The 17,833-nt window shown below is 46.3% G+C and overlaps 1 long non-coding RNA gene across 2 annotated transcripts; it reads right to left on the bottom strand.

Moving 5' to 3' along the window:
* Positions 1-541: 541 nt before the first annotated feature.
* Positions 542-4,564, bottom strand: LOC135905031 (uncharacterized). Of its 2 annotated transcripts, XR_010565298.2 has the most exons (4): positions 4,353-4,563; positions 2,449-2,536; positions 2,108-2,250; positions 542-1,398 (listed from the first exon to the last, which is right to left on the bottom strand). It is a non-coding gene; the product is annotated as an uncharacterized lncRNA (long non-coding RNA). The 2 variants fall into 2 exon arrangements; XR_010565299.2 differs by lacking the exon at positions 2,108-2,250 and having other exon boundaries at positions 4,353-4,564.
* Positions 4,565-17,833: the final 13,269 nt, after the last annotated feature.

The following is a 17,833-nucleotide window of genomic DNA, read 5'->3' as shown; positions in this document are numbered from 1 at the left end:
TTATACGGACATAACTTTTACGTCTGTCATAATTGTAATCAATTGTTTAAGTCCTTGTCGTGAGGTAGTTGGTTAGTCATGATGTAATGTGGCAGCGCACTTCCAAACAATTACGTAACATATAATGAACAAACACTAGCTCTGTGTGTGTGTATAACAGCGCTCATGTTCGTTCTGTGTTACGTCATTGTTTCGAAGTGCGTTGCCACATTATATCGAGTAATCAATTGTAGGCTCACTATTAACGTGACAGCTACTAAAAAAATGTGAGCAGCAAAGTGAGACCAAATCGACAAGCCGTTGTTGAAAATTCACACGTGTGCTTGGTAACAAAGAGAAGCGACTTGTCGGTCTACACAGCTGTATGCCGCGATAATAGAACCATATGTACAGCAGTAAATTATAGATAACGATGCGGCGCTTCAGCGCACAGATTTCTTGTTCATTGGCTTAGATACGCGTGTGTGTTCATGTGCACGCGCGTTCTTGCAAGCTGATACGGACGGGGTGTGGCCCTGTCCGTGAAAGGAATGCGCATCGGTTGATGGCGGAAAACAGACAGTTTATTTTCTACAAAAGACGCAGACAAGACAGACGAGAGCCGTAGGTCTTCGAGGGAGCAAACTCTTGGTCCCTGTTCTTCTTCAGCAAGGGTAGTGAACGTGCCCGTCATGCTTTCCGCCATGTTCTTTGCCCGATGTTCGACTTAGCTTGACTTAGTCAACAGAGTCGAGAATTAGTGGTCAGAAAGCATGGTGTGAACGGGAGGATCAAGTTACAATGTAAGTTTGCATACTGCAAAACATTCATTGGACAGAACTAGGTTTAACGCTCTCTTTGCCTCTCTTTCTTTACTATCGTCATTGGCATAATTTTCAATTTACATAAGCTTTCGCGCTGGGACAGCGCACAATGATCACGGCACCAACGTCAACTAATATCCGGGGTTGGAAATTAGATTACGTTTGCTGCGTCACGTGGGTATTAGTATAGCCAATAATCCAGAACATGGCGCACAGCAAATGAGCATCTCATAAACGGAATCTGAGAAACACGCTGTCTCTTCACGCCTGCGCAGAAAATACGGAACCGAACGACATGAAAAGACAGCGCTCGATGTGAACTTCACATTTACACCATGCGTTGTGTATTGATTTCTTGCTGAAAATAATGAACTACAGAAGCAGAGATATTCGCAGCCACTAATAACTGGTTTACCTTTCTGAATCAGTGACCGCTCGTCCACTCCAACAGCACCAGCCTTGCTTTAGCCGGGTTGGTCTAGGCCCGGTCTGTGAAGTGGTCAAAGAGGCCGTAGCCGTTGTACATCTGCTCCCACGTCAGACCCTTCAGATCTCAACGTTTTGCGTAGTTTCGCCATTTGTCACGCCTGGGAAACTGACAAAATACCGCTTGGTCATGAGTAAAGAACACCTCAATGCGAAATCAATAGAACCGACATCAATTTGCATCAATTTAATAATATTTGCATCAATTTATCTATCTGTAGGTTGCAAGATAGAGAAATATACAAAAGTCAACGAATTTTTTGTTGCCTACCAGGAAAATGGCGACCCTTTATTGCCAACAGTGAAACTAGCCCAACTGTCCCCCCACTGCGCAAGATCATAGAATTCATTTAGTTACAGAGAAAGGAACAAGGGGATTGCTGGAGTCGCCCTCCAGATATAAGCCGACGGCTTCAGGCTAGCCACATTTCGCCCCAGCAGTAGGCAACCATGGTCCTTAGATATCTGCCGCGACTGTCACATCTTACCATGGCATGTTATCGGGAATTATGTCATCAACAATATCTATAGGGTCTGATAATTAGAGACAAACAGAGTTGAAAGAAATTAGATAAAAAACGGCGGACGTCACCTCGTTATATAAAAAAAGTCCGCGCGTGTGCGTGTGCTTCCCTACATATGACGTCATTTTGGGATACCAGTATGTTGCGCTGACGTCATTGGTGATTACGCACCAATGTACTTGCTGTACATTCGCTTGCCTACTTTTAACGCACGCATTCGCGGACAGATCATGGCGATCTTATGCTCCAAATCCGATGAGAGGACTAGAAATACGACGTCAATTTTTTGCTCACCTGTGTTTTTTTTATAGGTGTAAAGTCCCGAAAAACGCAGGTAATGCTCGTTCATACTTCTTTTTTCTGATAGGCAGCACTAGGCAGGAGGCAGTAAAGCACACAGTCGCGGCCACCTCTTACATGAAGCCATATCTCCCGTTCTGAAAACATGCGGAGGACAGCGGATGAGTCCCGCTTACAACTAATATTGTTTCCAACATCCCCGTGTGTCCAACTTTCCCGTGTCCTAATTCACACTGTCTGCAGCATCCCCTTAGGCAGGACATCGAAATCCACCACTGGATAACGCGAGTGCCGAAGGGAACCCAGAATTGTCGACAGAATCGTAAGAAACTCACGCAGTGTCCGTGGAGTCCTGTGCTTATCTTTGTCCGTGTTTATTTCTGCTACAATGGCTTCAAACGAAATGGGCTGTGTTTACATTTCCTGAAAAGTGAGAAATCCCGCGTAATGGGAATACGACCACGTGATCATGCACTCGTACGCGCAAGATAGCAGCGTCATTAAACGGGCTCAGTGGGAAAACAAAATGAACATGATTTTAATCTATAACTATTTAGCACTGGATATGGAAGTGACCTATTCTGTTTTCAGTTCGCGATGTCTTGCGTAATTATTATGCGAAAGCGCTAGATGTTCCATGAGGCAGAAAAGCCGGCTTTCTAGGCAACGACTGGCACCAAAAGACATCAGCATGAGTGACATCCATAAGCGTCAGAAAAATATACAGTTAAGATTAAAGCAATAATTAGTAAAGTGACTTAAGAGGAAGTGAAGTGAATGTAGGTGAAATAAACTGTATTGAGGTGCGTTAAATCGGATTAAGGTGGTTTAAAGTGAATTAAGGTAGATTAACGTGGTTTAAAGTTAATTAAAGTAGATAAAGGTGGATTAGGATGGTACAAATTAGACAAAGGTGGATTAAGGTGCAATAAATTGTATTGGTGTGAATTAAGCTTGGGACAAATGATAGCAAAGTGGAAAGTGGATTAAGACTGGTTCAAATTACAGCAAAGTAGACTAGGGTAAATTAGGGTGGAGTTGTGAAGGACACATGGCAATCTTTGAAGTCACGTATCAGGACATAACCAATGTCATAATGCTTTGACATAATCACGTTAGGATACTTAGGCTACTGTCAATAATTTTCAACGAGGCTGTTCAGATGTGTTCCGCAAAGGTTTTCTTGCGGGGATGAAATGCACCATCGTCGTCGATCATCAACTGTAAATCACACGAACAGTGTGTCCGAGCTCCGACTTTGCTTTGAAACGTAATGGCTTCTTGGCTTATCTCTTGTACTACAAGAGATAAGCCAAGGAGCTCAAGCGCCAGGAACTAGTAACTCGAAAATTCTGTCTTCTGAACGGCACCCACGCATTTGTCTTGAGTGCGAGTAGAAGGAATTCTGCGATTTTCCAGCATGCTCTGGCGGCGGAGGTGGAGCGCGCGCATCGAGGCAACCTACGCCGACCGCCCGGAGCCGTGTTCAAATTGGAAGTGGACGACCGTGTACATGTACGTACGTACGTTCTGCAGGCGCAAGCAACGCACTCCCGTGTTATCACTCGTGACGATTGCTCGTCGCGTTTTCGACAAGCGTGGGTACCGAAAGAAGGCTTAAATTGTTGCGGGGACATAAAAATTGCCACAAGCTTGTCGCAGTAAGATTCAGTACGCGCCAAACTAACTTTGTCACCACGGCCGAGCTGCTTTTCGCTGCGTCACAACAGGCACGGCGAGCGGGCCTCATAAGTAACATAAGAGTACCGAAAATAATTTTCAACAATGGCATCAGAGAAAGCGACATGAACTTGTCAATGCATTAAAGCGCGAAACCGCGCACCACGGCCGAGCTGATTTTCGCTAACCCCGTCACAGCGCCAGGCGCGCCCACTGAGCTTGGAAGGTACCCCAAAAAAGTAATGAAATTAGTTTCAATAATGTTGGCAGTCAGAGAAAGCGCCAAAAACTTGTCGCAGTAAAATTCAGTACACGCCAAACTGCGTCACAGCACCCTGTGCGACAGCGTGCCCAAATACTACCGAAATTAGTTAAAATAATATAGGGGCTCATAGAAAGCGTCGCAAACATCTCCCAGTACGATTAATTAATTCAAATTAACTGCTCCACGACGGCCACGCTGTTTTTCGTTAACTGGGTCACAAGTCTAGCCTAGGTGCCGGGCAGTATAGCGTAATTGCTTGAAATGCGTCGCAGACTGTCGAACGAAGTTTCTCACCTTGCCGTAGTGCAATAGTGCAGTGGTGCCATGTCGAAGTTCCGAAGGAACGCAATAATTCGCCGGAGGCCACCAAACCAGGCTACACCCCAAAATGGAAAAACACACAGGCGGGTGCCCGAACAGTCCAACGCTCAGATGCGCGGCCCGTCCCTCTCGCTTCGGCGGTGTGTCTGACGAATGACGCAAACATTTGGCTCGTCATTCGCCGGTTCACCTGTCGCTAGGCAACGGAAGTAAGCCGCAAAGCTTAATTTAATTTATACGCAGATATTTTTACTTTATCGGGGAAAGAATAAAAAAATAACACAATTTCTGTTAATCTCATTTCACATTCTTTTCTTTTCTATGCTCGCGGCCCCATTTGGTCGGCGTTAATACTGTCACGAAGAGAGTGTAGCGCGGGGTCTGATATCTAACGGCTGCGTCACTTCGCTACAATACTATAGCGTGACGTGTTTCCTGTTTCCAATTTTCGCCGAGTGTCCGCTCTTGTTCTATTCCTTTCTCCATGCGCAGAGGCTGGACGAACGCAAAAAGAGTCAGTTGTCGCTTGTTCTTCAGGGACGCATCGCTCGCTTCTATCTGCTGACTTCCAGCCGCGCTCGCGTCCCCCACAACATTGGTGACCCGGACGAGCACCAAGTGCTATGGACACACCTCGAGGCACCGAAATTCCGACACTCTCCGGCGTCGACGTCAAACTGCCTCCGTTTTGGACTGCGGACCCTGAATTGTGGTTCATTCAGGCAGAATCACAATTCACTGCACGGCGCATCACAGCAGATTCCACGAAATACCATTATGTGGTGAGCAGTCTGCCGCCATCAACTGCCAGCGAAATTCGAGACCTGTTGAATTCCCCACCGGCAGACAACGTTTACGAGGCGTTGAACGCAACACTCATTCCCAGGATCATGCCCCCCGAAAGCCAACGGCTACAACGGCTTCTCCATTAAGCCAACCTCGGTGACAGAGCGCCAAGACAGCTGCTGCGTCATATGCAGCAATTATTGGGCAGCAAAGTGGATGGTCTTGACAACCTGCTGCTCAGAGAAATATTTCTACAGAAAATCCCCCCCGAACGTCAGAATGGTCATGACTGCCTCAAATGAGAACGATATATCCAAGCTGGTCGAGTTAGCCGACAAGCTCATGGCGGTAGCTCCAACATTCGTCGCGGCCGTCACAAGCAAACCATCTCCACATGGGCAGCTTCGAGAGATGAAGAACGAAATCTCGCGTCTCTTTGATTCCGTGGCCGGCTTCCACACCCCGTCACGGTCAACCAGTCAGAGTGCTTCGCAGTCGCCTATGAAACGCCAAACACTATGTTGGTACCACCTCAATTTCGGCAATGCTGCACGCAAATGCGTACCACCCTGCGAGTTCTCGGGAAACGCCCCTGGCAGACGCCGAGGGCGACCAGCGTTTCTGCCATGCAAGAACGTCGCTCGTCATTATTTTTCTTAACCGACCGCAACAGCGCTTTCCGCTTCCTCGTCGACACAGGCGCCAAAGTCAGCGTACTTCTGCGATCGCCCGTGGACCGCAAGCGCCCGAACACATCGCCTTTGCAAGCAGTCAACAACACGGCCATCGCCACGTTTGGAAACCGCTGCCTAACCGTCAGTCTGGGCCTGCAGAGAACGCTACGATGCATTTTCATAGTAGCAGACGTGGAATTCACCATTATCGGAGCGGATTTCCTGCGCCACTTCAGACTCTTAGTCGACGTGCGTAACCGGGCGTTACAGGATCCTGCCTCACAAAGCGATGTAAAAGGCAAGCGTTAAAGACATACGCCGCTCAGCCCTACGCTGATCAAACCAGCAGGCCCTCTTCGTTTCACTTCCATAGTGAGCGAATTTTCTGATCTGACACACCAGCGCCAAGTGGAATCTCCAGTAAAACACGACGTGTTTCACCACATCACTACTACTGGACCACTGGTTCACGCTCGACCACGTCGATTGTCGCCTGAAAAACTGGTGGTGGCACGACAGGAATTCGACCATACGTTGGAGTTGGGTATCATCCAATCTTCATGTCCAGGAATTCTGGACATTGTCTTTCGGAACTTCACAGCAACGCACAAGTGTAACTCAATGAGAAATTTTTTTTTGAAAATAATATTTCAGAATATCTGCTGAGGATCAAAAAGTTTCAACTGACTAAAACAAGTGAATAGCCCCTTCTAACAACATATGTATTTTGGCACTTAGTCAGAACATTGGTGGTGCGTTAAAGCAGTTGAAACAGGTCAGACAGGGGCGGTGAAGTCCCACTACAGGAGGAAATCGTTTTGCACCTTCCCGCCAGAGGGCACAATGACTTGAAGAAGCGCCAAATTTAAACTATAAAGCGGTTTATTACTGTTGGCATTGAGAAGGTAATGGTAATTCAATTATGGGGTTTTACATTCCAAAACCACTTTTAGATTATGAGACACACCGTAGTGGGGGACTCCGGAGATTTGGACCACCTGGGGTTCTTTAACGTGTACCTAAATCTAAGTACACGGTTGTTTTTGCATTTCACCCCCATCGAAATGCAGCCACCGTGGCCAAGGTAATGGTAGAGGGAGTGTTTTGCATCCTGTTAGCACGCGCAGGTTTTTGAGAAGCAGCCGAAGATGGTATTGGCCTCGAGATCGAACAGAGTCGCCTCCTAGCGGCGAGGTGACGAAGCTCCTAAGTGTGGGTGCCGATGGCCCGTCGCCGCTCCAGCCGCAGTGTGCAGCGTTCCTAGTTCGCGAAATCACGATGCATGTTGACCGACGAGACGAAAATAGCAGAATTGAACTGCACATGCCCTGCAGGGTAAAGTATTGCCTCAAGTTGTTCGGATGTAGAAGGTTGCGGCGCGTATCGCGATTTGTTTACATTACATCATACTGAGCTGACTCGCGGATTTGCGATGTGTTTACGTTATGCGATAAATTTAGAGTACTTACGTTGCTTTATCAATTTTTGCTTTTAGCCAGACCTACGAAATCACGAGTTTCAGAGTGTTACTACCACTGTGAAATGCTTTCGAGTCGCTTTATAACCAGTTGCAACCGGTACACGAAGCTCAAATAAAGCATGCAACGTTTAATTTATGTTGTATCATAATCATTAGATCCATTTAATTACTTTCGCATGCAGGCACATGAATTTGCAGTGGTGCCTATGGTGAATCCCCACAATATAGTCATTAAGATGACATTTAATTAGTAAGATGGCTATTTTTTGACTAGCTTAATATAGTGGCTCTTGTTTCCAGAGCTTTTATAAGATGAGTTACGAACCGATCACATGTGGTAGCATCATTTATTTACTATATCTGACAATCAAGTGTTTCAGCAGTGTGTAAAATCAATGCACCTGGTGAGTACAAACGATGCACCTTGGAATAATTTGCACATTTTGTTTTTCTTTCAGCACCTCTCACAAGTGCAAGCATTGTATTGCTGTGCTTTTACATATTAACAAAGTACGGCAATTAACCCTTATGTCATCAACTGACTTACCCCAGTCATGAGGACAAAACGCCAAGTATACTGTCAAACAGAAAATGGACCTACCCCCATAACTGAACTACCATGCTGCCCCAAGGTATGCATATTGATTTGGCTGCCTAAATATTGTGTTATCTCTAAAGTGATTGGCAGATTTTTTGAAGCTACAGCTCATTAATAATGGTGATTCAGGAAAGATGGGCACGAAACCGGACTACATGCTTACATTTAATTCCCTTGAAACGCTATGCCATGTGGCAACCCAAGTGTTAAAGAAAAAAACATTGATTTGTTTTCATAGTGCTCCGGCATACAAATATACTCTTGATTTTTAAATTGCCTGAGACAAAACACAATTGCACATTGACCTAAGGAGTATTGTAACATGACTTTATGGTGCAGGTCGGTGTAAGCAGAGGACGCATGATACCATGAAAGACGTGTGTTGGCTTATTCTATTGCTTGTTCTAAGCCTTGCTTCCATTGAGTTTGCTATAAGAAACTTTGTAATTATGCGATGCAGCTTTTCATACATTATTACAATGGAATGTAGATCAATATTGGATAACTACAAGCTTGCAAGAGAGGTTTTAGCTTGTCTTGCTCATGTACATGTACACAGCAACATCCAGAATGACTACTACATTTTTTTTCAATTTATTCAAAAATAATTCTCTATCTTTAGAGAATATTTAATTTCTTACAAAAATGTTCAAGAAAATGGCATACGTTTGCTCGCAACCAAGTAACCTTGCTAATGAATTGTCTAGTTGCCATTTGATTTAAGCTCTTGAGTACTTCCGTCAATCAAATTTATTTATATTTGATGCTTTGCCCTGGCAGGCCCAACACGTTTGCTGTATTTATTTTGTACACTGTTACAGTTAGGTTGTAAAGGATGTTGCCAAACGGCATGGACGCTGAGATGTAATTTCGCCCCAGAATAGTGGGAGGTGGCCGTTTTCGGGCTTCGCCGAGAGTAAAACCAGCCGGCCGCTTCGGTAATGAGGCGGGAGGCGCTCTTTGGCGGCACATAGCCCGCGCCGACACCTCTGGGCATCTTAACCTGTCACGCGTGCGGTCTTGAAACGTAGGAAAGGGTGCGACGTTGGGGGCCTTTTGCCGCGGAAACGCGGACGGAGGTGCCCTGCCTGGGACGGACCACGGGCAAAGCCTCGTTAGGGCGTCAATGGCCATGCCCGGGTACAAAGGGGCAACTTAAAGCCAGAGGGATCGGTGACCCGATGCGCGGTCTCTTGAAAGGCAGGCTGGCACCCGAGACAAATCCATCTGTGCACTTAGCTTTGCGGGCCCGCCGGAGGAGACGAACCATGCACAAGACGGCATGGTGAATCGGTGGGTGCACTTCGGCAGGGTTGCCCTTTGTGGCACGCCGTGCGCGATGGTTGTAATTAAGGTGCGAGGACGGGGCGACGCAGATGGTCGTAAATATGATGACCCACTGTAAATAGCTGTCAATGTAAATAGCGTGTACATAAAGTCTATTCTCCAAGTGCAACGTCTATGGCGTCCCATCTCTGATGGAAGAGGAGAAACGACAGCTGAAGCAAAATTTTCTACCAAGTAAGCTGGTTACGCCAGCTTGTGGAGGCACTCTGTGCTCATGTGTGTAGGAAGGAGTAGAAAATCTACTTAGGTCATCGAAATTTTAAGCGAATACGTTAACCATTGTAATTATGTGAATTTAATGGAGGTTTGTATCTAGTTTCAGGAGCCTGCAGTTTCTCGGCCACAGGAAGGGGTACTGAAAAGGCTCATGCGTGGCTTGCCACATGTTTGCTCAGCCCAAATGCACGCCACAAAAAAGCCAAGACGAGGTGCGAACTTCATTCATTCATTTTTGAATACCTGGCTTTCATACACCTACGAGGCTAAACTATTGTTCTATAGTGACAGAACGCTTGTTTTCAGGGGCATGTGTATTGACAGAAATTCATACGTATGGTGTTTGATTCTTCAACTTGTCATGATAAAACAAATGCCTTTCTACATCCGCAGGACTGTCCACTCTCGACAAGCTTGCCAACAACACTGCAACTAACAAAGCAGCCAAGCCCTGCACAATGCTCAAGCTCATAAGAAAGTCGCAGAAGCCAGATTTCAGTTCCTTCGTGGAAGAGGTGCAACAAGCATTTAATGAAAACACAATTAGTGAAATAGAGAGGCTCACGGTGTCCCAATCTACTAGTGATGATTGGCACAGCTATCGCAAGGGTGTTGTCACCAGTACAATCTGTCACATGTTCAAAACAAAAGCAAATAAGCTCAAGTCAGAGCCACGGCCCCACAACCTGTCAGGTCTATTCAAGACACTTTTGAAAAGCTCAACATTTCAGACAAAGGCCATGAAGGCTGGTAGCAAAAGAGAAAGCGAAGCAAGGGAAAGATATACAGCAATAATGAATGCAGATGGGCACACCGTCACTGTGAAGCAGACTGGATTTATAGTGTATAAAGATTTTCCTGTGATCGGTTGTTCCCCTGATGGGATTGTGAATTTGCATGCGAATGCTGCTCAGGAAAGACAAGTATGCTTGAGATAAAGTGCCCTCAAAAAATTTCTAATGCTTTCAGTAAAGAAAACCCCAAGCCAGCATACTTAACTCAAATTCAGGTGCAAATGGGTGTGCTGGGAATCCACTCATGCGACTTCTTTGTGTATGAGAGTGCAGATGTCTGGAAGTTACTACACGTAGCATTCGACAAGGAATACTTTGAACAATGCTGTACTTCTGTGAGGCTAATTTAAAGCGAATACCTTTTTACTGCGCTTAGGGCATCTTAGTATATGTTGAACTTTAGAAAAATGAATACCTGCTCATTTTCTGCTGTACAGAACAAAGTCTATTAAACAAGATGTCAAACTGGCTGCAAACTCATGTTTTCTCGTTTCTTTATGTTATAGCCAACTCATCCATCGTTAGAAATTCACCACTGTGGTGGGTAATTATTTAAAATGTTACAACTGCTGGGGTTGCGCTGAAAGACACACTTTCCAGTTTAAAAAATGTCGCTCGAGGTTGAGGGAAGGGGACAGTCCCTGCTGCAGACACCGTCACTGTTTCGCCCAAGGCTGACACCTGAACTGGAAGAGGTCTTCGTCCGAAGTGCTGGTCGAGCTCTGTGCTACTTAGCTTCAGCGATCGTGACAGTCTACACTCTTGCAGCCGGACGTGGCCGATGGCCCACTCTAATCAGAATGTTGGCTTTGCGTTTTCCTTTGTTTCAAATTATTCAGTGTTGCAAAGGATCTGGCATGAATATTGTTAAACGAACGATAGATTAAGCACTAGCCTATTTACAAGGTATATTTACAAAAACAACTGCAGTGCTGGCCAGTTCAGCCGACAGCTCGAGACTCAGGAGCAGTTAGTCTTCGTCGGGGCACCTGTGCACATTGTACAAAAGAAACACACAATACGCGTGTAGCAACATTTCGAACATTTATTCCTGAAAGCATTGTGCAATAAATAAGCGAACAGGGCGAAAGGCAATTCTCAAAATTATTTGTTGATGTTGTCACTTTGTTTATCTCTTTGTGCTTTCTGCACTATAGTGACCACTGTACGTATTGATATGGCAACAATATAACACCTGGTATTATTTCGCGTTTATTTCAACTTTGTGCACTGTTTAGATATTTGGTAGAAACTTGTCTTCCCCCGAAATTGGCTTTGGTAAGTTCACTATGCCAGCAAGCAACAAGATGACTTTGTCAAAAACAGGAAGGAGCTGAATGGGGTACCTGTGTTGAACAATTTTGAAGGCTTTGACACGTTGAATGGCTCTTTCAACGTGTACTCTTGCTCTTGCAATCGCTTGATGTTTGTTTGCTTCATGTTCTTCAAGCTGTTCCCTTTCCTTTAAGAAAGGGGGCCTGTCCATACTAACCCTGGCCTCGTCGCAAAGGTTCTCTATAAGGAAACCTCTGTCAACCATAACACGGTCGACATATGCCGCGCATTTGTTGAGTACATTTGAGTGGGCTGTGAGTTGCATGTCTGAAGGGCGACCTCCAAACGCTTTCCCAACTAATGTTATCATGCCGCTTGGAGCAACGCCAATCAATACTTTGATTGTGTACTGGCGTTTGTATTGGCTGTAGGTAAGCAGCCGTGATGTCAAGTCACCTGGCCTTTCAAGGGCCACCTCTGTGCAGTCTATTACAATGCGAGTTTCCTTGTATTCCTTGAAATAAATTGTCAAGTTTTCCAAGACTGACTCTTTGCAAGGGAAAAACACCGCCTCTCCAAGTACATTTGCAAGAATGCATATGGCATTCTTCAAAATGTTTGATGCAGTTGTTCTCTGTATAGAAAAAAGAACAGATAAAAAGCTGAAGCTTATGTTGTGGCAGAGTTTCACAAAAAACATCAGCACGGTATCTTCGTCACTTAATGCAAAACCTCTCGGAATGGATACTCTGCGCAAGGCAGCGAACTCATGACTTATATTCCTCGACAGCTGCAGAAATGGCAATTTTGTGAGCACTTTGATGGTGTCGTCTGTCTGCCCAACCGCACATGAAAGGAGAGGCTTGGGGCGGCCAATGACTGGGAGAGGACTCGCTTGTACACAGGCATCCCGTAGTGTGCCAGTTTGTGCACACACAATCTCGGCGAACTGTTCCAGGATATCATCTTGTGGCACTGTAACGCATGGACAATAAATCTGACGTTACTAGTACAGTAAACTCGCATGTGTGGAACTATACTCAATGTGTCTTCGTTGTGCCAAGTATACTTTATTGTCATGCCAAGTCAGAACGCTAGCTAGCAAAAATAGTAGCCGATTTGGTAATCTCGCAGAAGCATACCTTCGTACGCAGTCTCCTCAGCAGGATTTTCTTCATGAACAGAGGCATGACCTGCACCATACATCAGGCAGTGAATTACTTTGAAAACGCAAAACCATTGTGCTCGCAGAAGTTATCCAAAGGCTACTACGAGGCATATAATGCCGGAAAAACTGTGCCTCAACATTTAAATAAGTTTTGTAATCCTCTTGGGCACATAATGACGTATAAATGAAATTTCTAACTCTACCTGTAAGCACTTCCTCGGACAGGTTAAACAAACTCGGTATGCACAACGACATTGATGAAGTGATCGAAGCGCAGGTCACCGCTCAGGTAGTCAGGCTCTCGTCAACCAGGGCAGGGAGACGCATCCTAGACGAGGCCGGCATGGCTCCAAGAATACTCAATGAACGGAAAATCACCTTATCCAGGGAGGCACGGTCAACCTTTGTGGTCAGCCCATTCCCTCGGAATATGCACCCGCAATACAATGTAGGGAGACGAAAAGCCCGAGCACGGGCGATATTACAGAAGGCCAGTGAGAATCAGGATTCGACTGTCTTTGTCGACGCGGCTCAGTACGGCAACTCTAGCACGTTCGCTTTGGCAATCATTGATGGCAAAGGGGAATTACGCTCCTCGGCGTCGGTTAGGTTTGCTTCAAGTGGAGTCGCGGAACAGGTCGCCATAGCCCTGGCCATGACCGACCCCTCGCGCACCAACGTTTTCACCGACTCACGAGCGGCCATCAAAGCTTTCGAATCGGGTAACCTAGCCCACGAGGCTGCCTCCATTCTGGAAAAGAGAACAAACCCTGGCACTCACTTCATCTCTTGGTTTCCCGCCCATATGGGTGCGGACGTTCATCAGAACATACCTAACCTCAACGAGCTTGCCCATGACCGTGCGCGAGATCTAACACGCCGCGGCGGCATGGAGGCCTTATGGGGACAGGATGAAATCCAGCAGAACGATCCGCTCCTTACTTTTCACGAGATAACATCTCACTATCGGCTTAGCAGAAGGGCCTATCCTCTTCCTCACCCGAAGTTGGACAGGTCTCAGACAGTTTTACTTAGAATGCTCCAGACGGGCTCATTCCCTTCGCTGGGCTTTCTCAGCCGTATCTACAGAGACGTCGATTCAAGCTGTCCGGACTGCAATGAGATCTATTGTTCCTTAGCGCACATGCTCTGGCAATGCCCCGCGTTACCTAACGGCCCTCTCTCCAGCGAAGCCGACTGGGAAGAGGCACTCCGGAGCCCATCGCTCCAGACACAACTAGAGGCAATCCAGAGGGCCCGAGAAAGGGCGGAACATCACGGCGTTCCTGCCCCGACTTGGACGCGGCCAGCGGCTTCCGCGGGTCCCCGATAGGGGCCTCCGCTGAAGCTCCTCAGGATCAAATAAAGTTCGTTGTCTGTCTGTCTGTCTGTCCTGCAACATCGTCGGCTATGCTTCCTGGCATCCTTGATTGCCTTGAAACAGGGGCTCTCTTTGCTATTACAAAAAAAGAAGAAAAACGGTATTGGGGGGTTGCGCATTATTGAATACGATTGTTCCACGTGCATTTGGGTACTTTCACCGAAAAACAACCGCGAGTGTGCATATCAGCTGTCGGGCAACTGCATAGGATTACGAAAAATTCGTTCGCTGCAGAAATGAAGCAACAGCTTGTGTGGATAAAAAGCATCGAAAGAACACCTGTCAGCAGCATCACTTACCCGGTGGCTTGCGAGGCAGCTTTTGCTTGTCAAATCTGCGCTGCGGCAAGTTCAATGTTGGCAGTGCATCGGGCTTCAATTTTTTCCGCCCCCCTATAAAAGAGAGAAAAAAAAATCGATCAATATGAGCGGTAGCAATAAATTCGCTCGCGCATGTTCGTTCATCGCTTAATGGACCATCAGCTGTTGGCTCGCGAAACGACACTGTTTAATCTGTACGAGATCATGCGTACACACTTGCCGTGTTTCGGTGCTCGTATTTACACTTCGAAACACTGAGAACAGTTCCCGTGGCTGAGGAAAGACAACGGAAAACGTGACTAGTCACGCTCGGAGACGGTCGTTTAAACGGACTCGCAGCTGAGCGCGAACCTTGCATTCACTGCGCAGGCGGCGCATGAAGAATATAAAATAAATTGCATGCGTGGAGACACGGTTAATTTACCTGCGGAAGCATATGAAAGCAATGGCAACTCATTACTGGCATCCCAGGCCACGCCGCCACGAACGTTCGCGGACTGCAACGATCTTCACACGCACAGTAACTACGCAGCAACTACGCATGCAGCAAACATTAATGCCCAGATTGCCGATTAGGATTCCCAAACGTGATATCAGATTTGACTACTCACCATTCTTTTTCGTCAGCGAACGCTTGAACGCACCATTGTCGAAATGCTTACTGCACACCATCGCATACTTGGAAGGCGCCTTGCCGTTCCGAAGCCTGGCGAGCCATTCTCTGCGACGTGCCGCGTCAACGGGATAGTAGTGAAAGCTTATCCCTGGCTCTGTGCAATATGTGCTGCATTGCGGAACCGAACAAAATCTCACCATGGTAAATGAAGCGTTTTCTGCGGGCACGGAGCACAGAATCGTGAAATGAAAACAGTCGGCCCGTACACTTCCACACACCGCACGGGCGACGCATCCACACTAACGGGGCGACGGTGCTGCCACCTATAGGTCCATCTCGCGGCCAATAGTAATCATATATGCATGTTTAAGTTAACGTATAAATGAAGCTCGAGAACATATTTACAAACCATCTGCCACTTGACGATTATAACGGGAATACGAAGGCCGCAATGCTATAGTCTTGTACGACTGAGCGCCACGATGGTGCGGTGCTTCACGTCAGTAAGCATACCTGATTGCTGGGATACCTAACATTAACGGCACATTTTATTTGAAGATGTCTCACGTACGCACTCCTCTTGGCTTTTCATTAAACTTTTCCCACCTGCTTCGAATGAGGTACGTCGAGTGAAAGAGGAAGTACTCAAGAAAAATTAGAGCACAGTCCAACACACCACATACCGACAGTATTGTGCTTCTAATAAGCTCTATTTAGCAAAGCTTCAAGTGCCATGCGTTTATTCACCAATGGTGTCAATTCAAACTTTACATCAACTTCACTTTCTTTCTCACAGAAGCAATAGCGCCACAAGGAGTCAGCTGTTTGCATGCATCATTTGCAATGAAATGCATTCGCAAGACAATGTAGGACTGTAACAGCTCTGCAGTCAGAGTGTTCTTGTGAGTACTGCATTCAACACCTTTTATACCGCAGCCTTTGAGTGAATCCAGGATGTCCCCGAAGGTGCGCCCGTAGAACCTGTTTTCTTGTAGTAGATTGGAAATTTTGGTTTCGACGCTTCTAAACACGTTCAATAAATCCCATGAAGCTTTCCTTCCTTGAACTCTCTTTCTAGTGTTAGAAAAGCTTTTGGGCACTATATGTACCTAACGACTGGATTTCGCTGATGCATGCAGTACACTTCTGATGTTTCAGAAGTGTGAGTGGGATAGCCACACAAATAGTACACAACTCAATCTTGTGCAGCTGGCATGCTGTATCCATGATCTGGTGCAGTGTTTCCCTTTGCATCGACTAAACCCCTTCCTGCAACTCCGACCTCCACTCGGACTTCCTCGACGTGAAGCCACGCTTCTCTGTTGACTTTAGTTAGGAGTTGCCTTCACAAAGGCATACTCTACATTAATTGGAGTGACTGACAGTGCAGCATGCGAGGTCTGTGGCACCGAAGAAAACATCAACCACCTGCTTTGCCACTGTCCACGATGCACCCCTGAGAGACAAGAACTTGCCAAGCTTTTCAAAAACTGGACAATCGGCCGCTTTCTGTGCAGGTGCTGCTGGAACACCGCCCCCATCATCCGTCGGCTCATAAAGCGGTGAAGGCGCTTTTGTGTTTCTTAAGGACGACGGGTTTGTGCGACCATCTGTGACTATTAACGCGATTTCTGTAAGACCACACGCGTCAGCGAACTCGCCGCAATTTCCTTCTTTCCTTCCCTCCTCTCTCTCCCTGTGATCTTTGTTTTCCCCTTTCCCATTCCCCCGGTGTAGGGTAGCTAACCGGACGTTATTCTGGTTAACCTCCCTGCCTTCTGCTTTTCGCTTTCCTCCTCCTCCTATACACAGTAAGCAAACGCCATGAAAAGGCAGGAGCAGCTACATCTGAAAGGCATCATAAGCATCTGTGTGGGTTCAAATACTTTAAAAGAACGGCAAAAGCGACAGTTTGCGACTTGCAGGTGGTTGCATAGGTAGAGAAGCGGTGTCAATTTCTGAAAAACAGTTTCCCGATAACAGGTGTAGCGGCGAGCTCAAAATCCTGCCACAGTTTTCATCTTTCGAGTCATAGGATAAAGTTTTGAAAGAAACCTTCACATAAGCATTTCAATCTGGCAACTGATAGAACAAAGCTGTGTTACTGAGTCACCCACCCTTCGAAAGCACTAGGGCGCTATTTTCTGAGTCGTAGCTTGCTTGAAGCGAGAACACAGCACCTGTTAGAGTTACGTTTGAGAGCAGTCTGGTACCTGTTTCATAGGGGATGTGTGTTAAACCTGTTATCACATTCGCAACCGGCATTCTTTGCTACGTTTCATCATTCTTGTGCGCAAGACAAGCTGTGCTTACAGATAGCTGCCCCACAGGGTGCGTTACAGCAGCAGGGCATCAGTTTGCGCCGCGGCAGCTGTGAAAAGGCTCCGCTGACATCCAAGATAGAGCCATTACAACATCAAGAGAGACAGAAAAAATTGGGAATTACAGCTTCAAAGGAACGGACATGTAAGCCATCGTATATTGGAATGAGATATACGCAAGGTAAATTTTATGTTATAATCTTTTGACATTACGTTTCAAAGCAAACTCGGAGCTCAAACACTCTTCGTTTGATTTACTGTTGGTGATAGACGACGATGGTGTATTTCATTACCACATGAAAATCATTGCAGAACTCGTCTGAACAGCCTCGATGAAAAAAATCGACACTAACTTAAGTATGCTCACGAGAATACGATTATCAAAAGATTAAGACTTCTCAATTTTTTTCCTGATACTTGACGTTATACATTGTCACGTGTCATTCACATCTGAACCTTAATATCCCCTAGTCGACCT

The sequence above is a fragment of the Dermacentor albipictus genome, chromosome 6 (genome assembly GCF_038994185.2).
Source record: "Dermacentor albipictus isolate Rhodes 1998 colony chromosome 6, USDA_Dalb.pri_finalv2, whole genome shotgun sequence".
Lineage (NCBI taxonomy): Eukaryota > Metazoa > Arthropoda > Arachnida > Ixodida > Ixodidae > Dermacentor > Dermacentor albipictus.
Note: the sequence above shows the minus strand (reverse complement) of the source record. Positions and strands in the feature narration are given on the sequence as shown.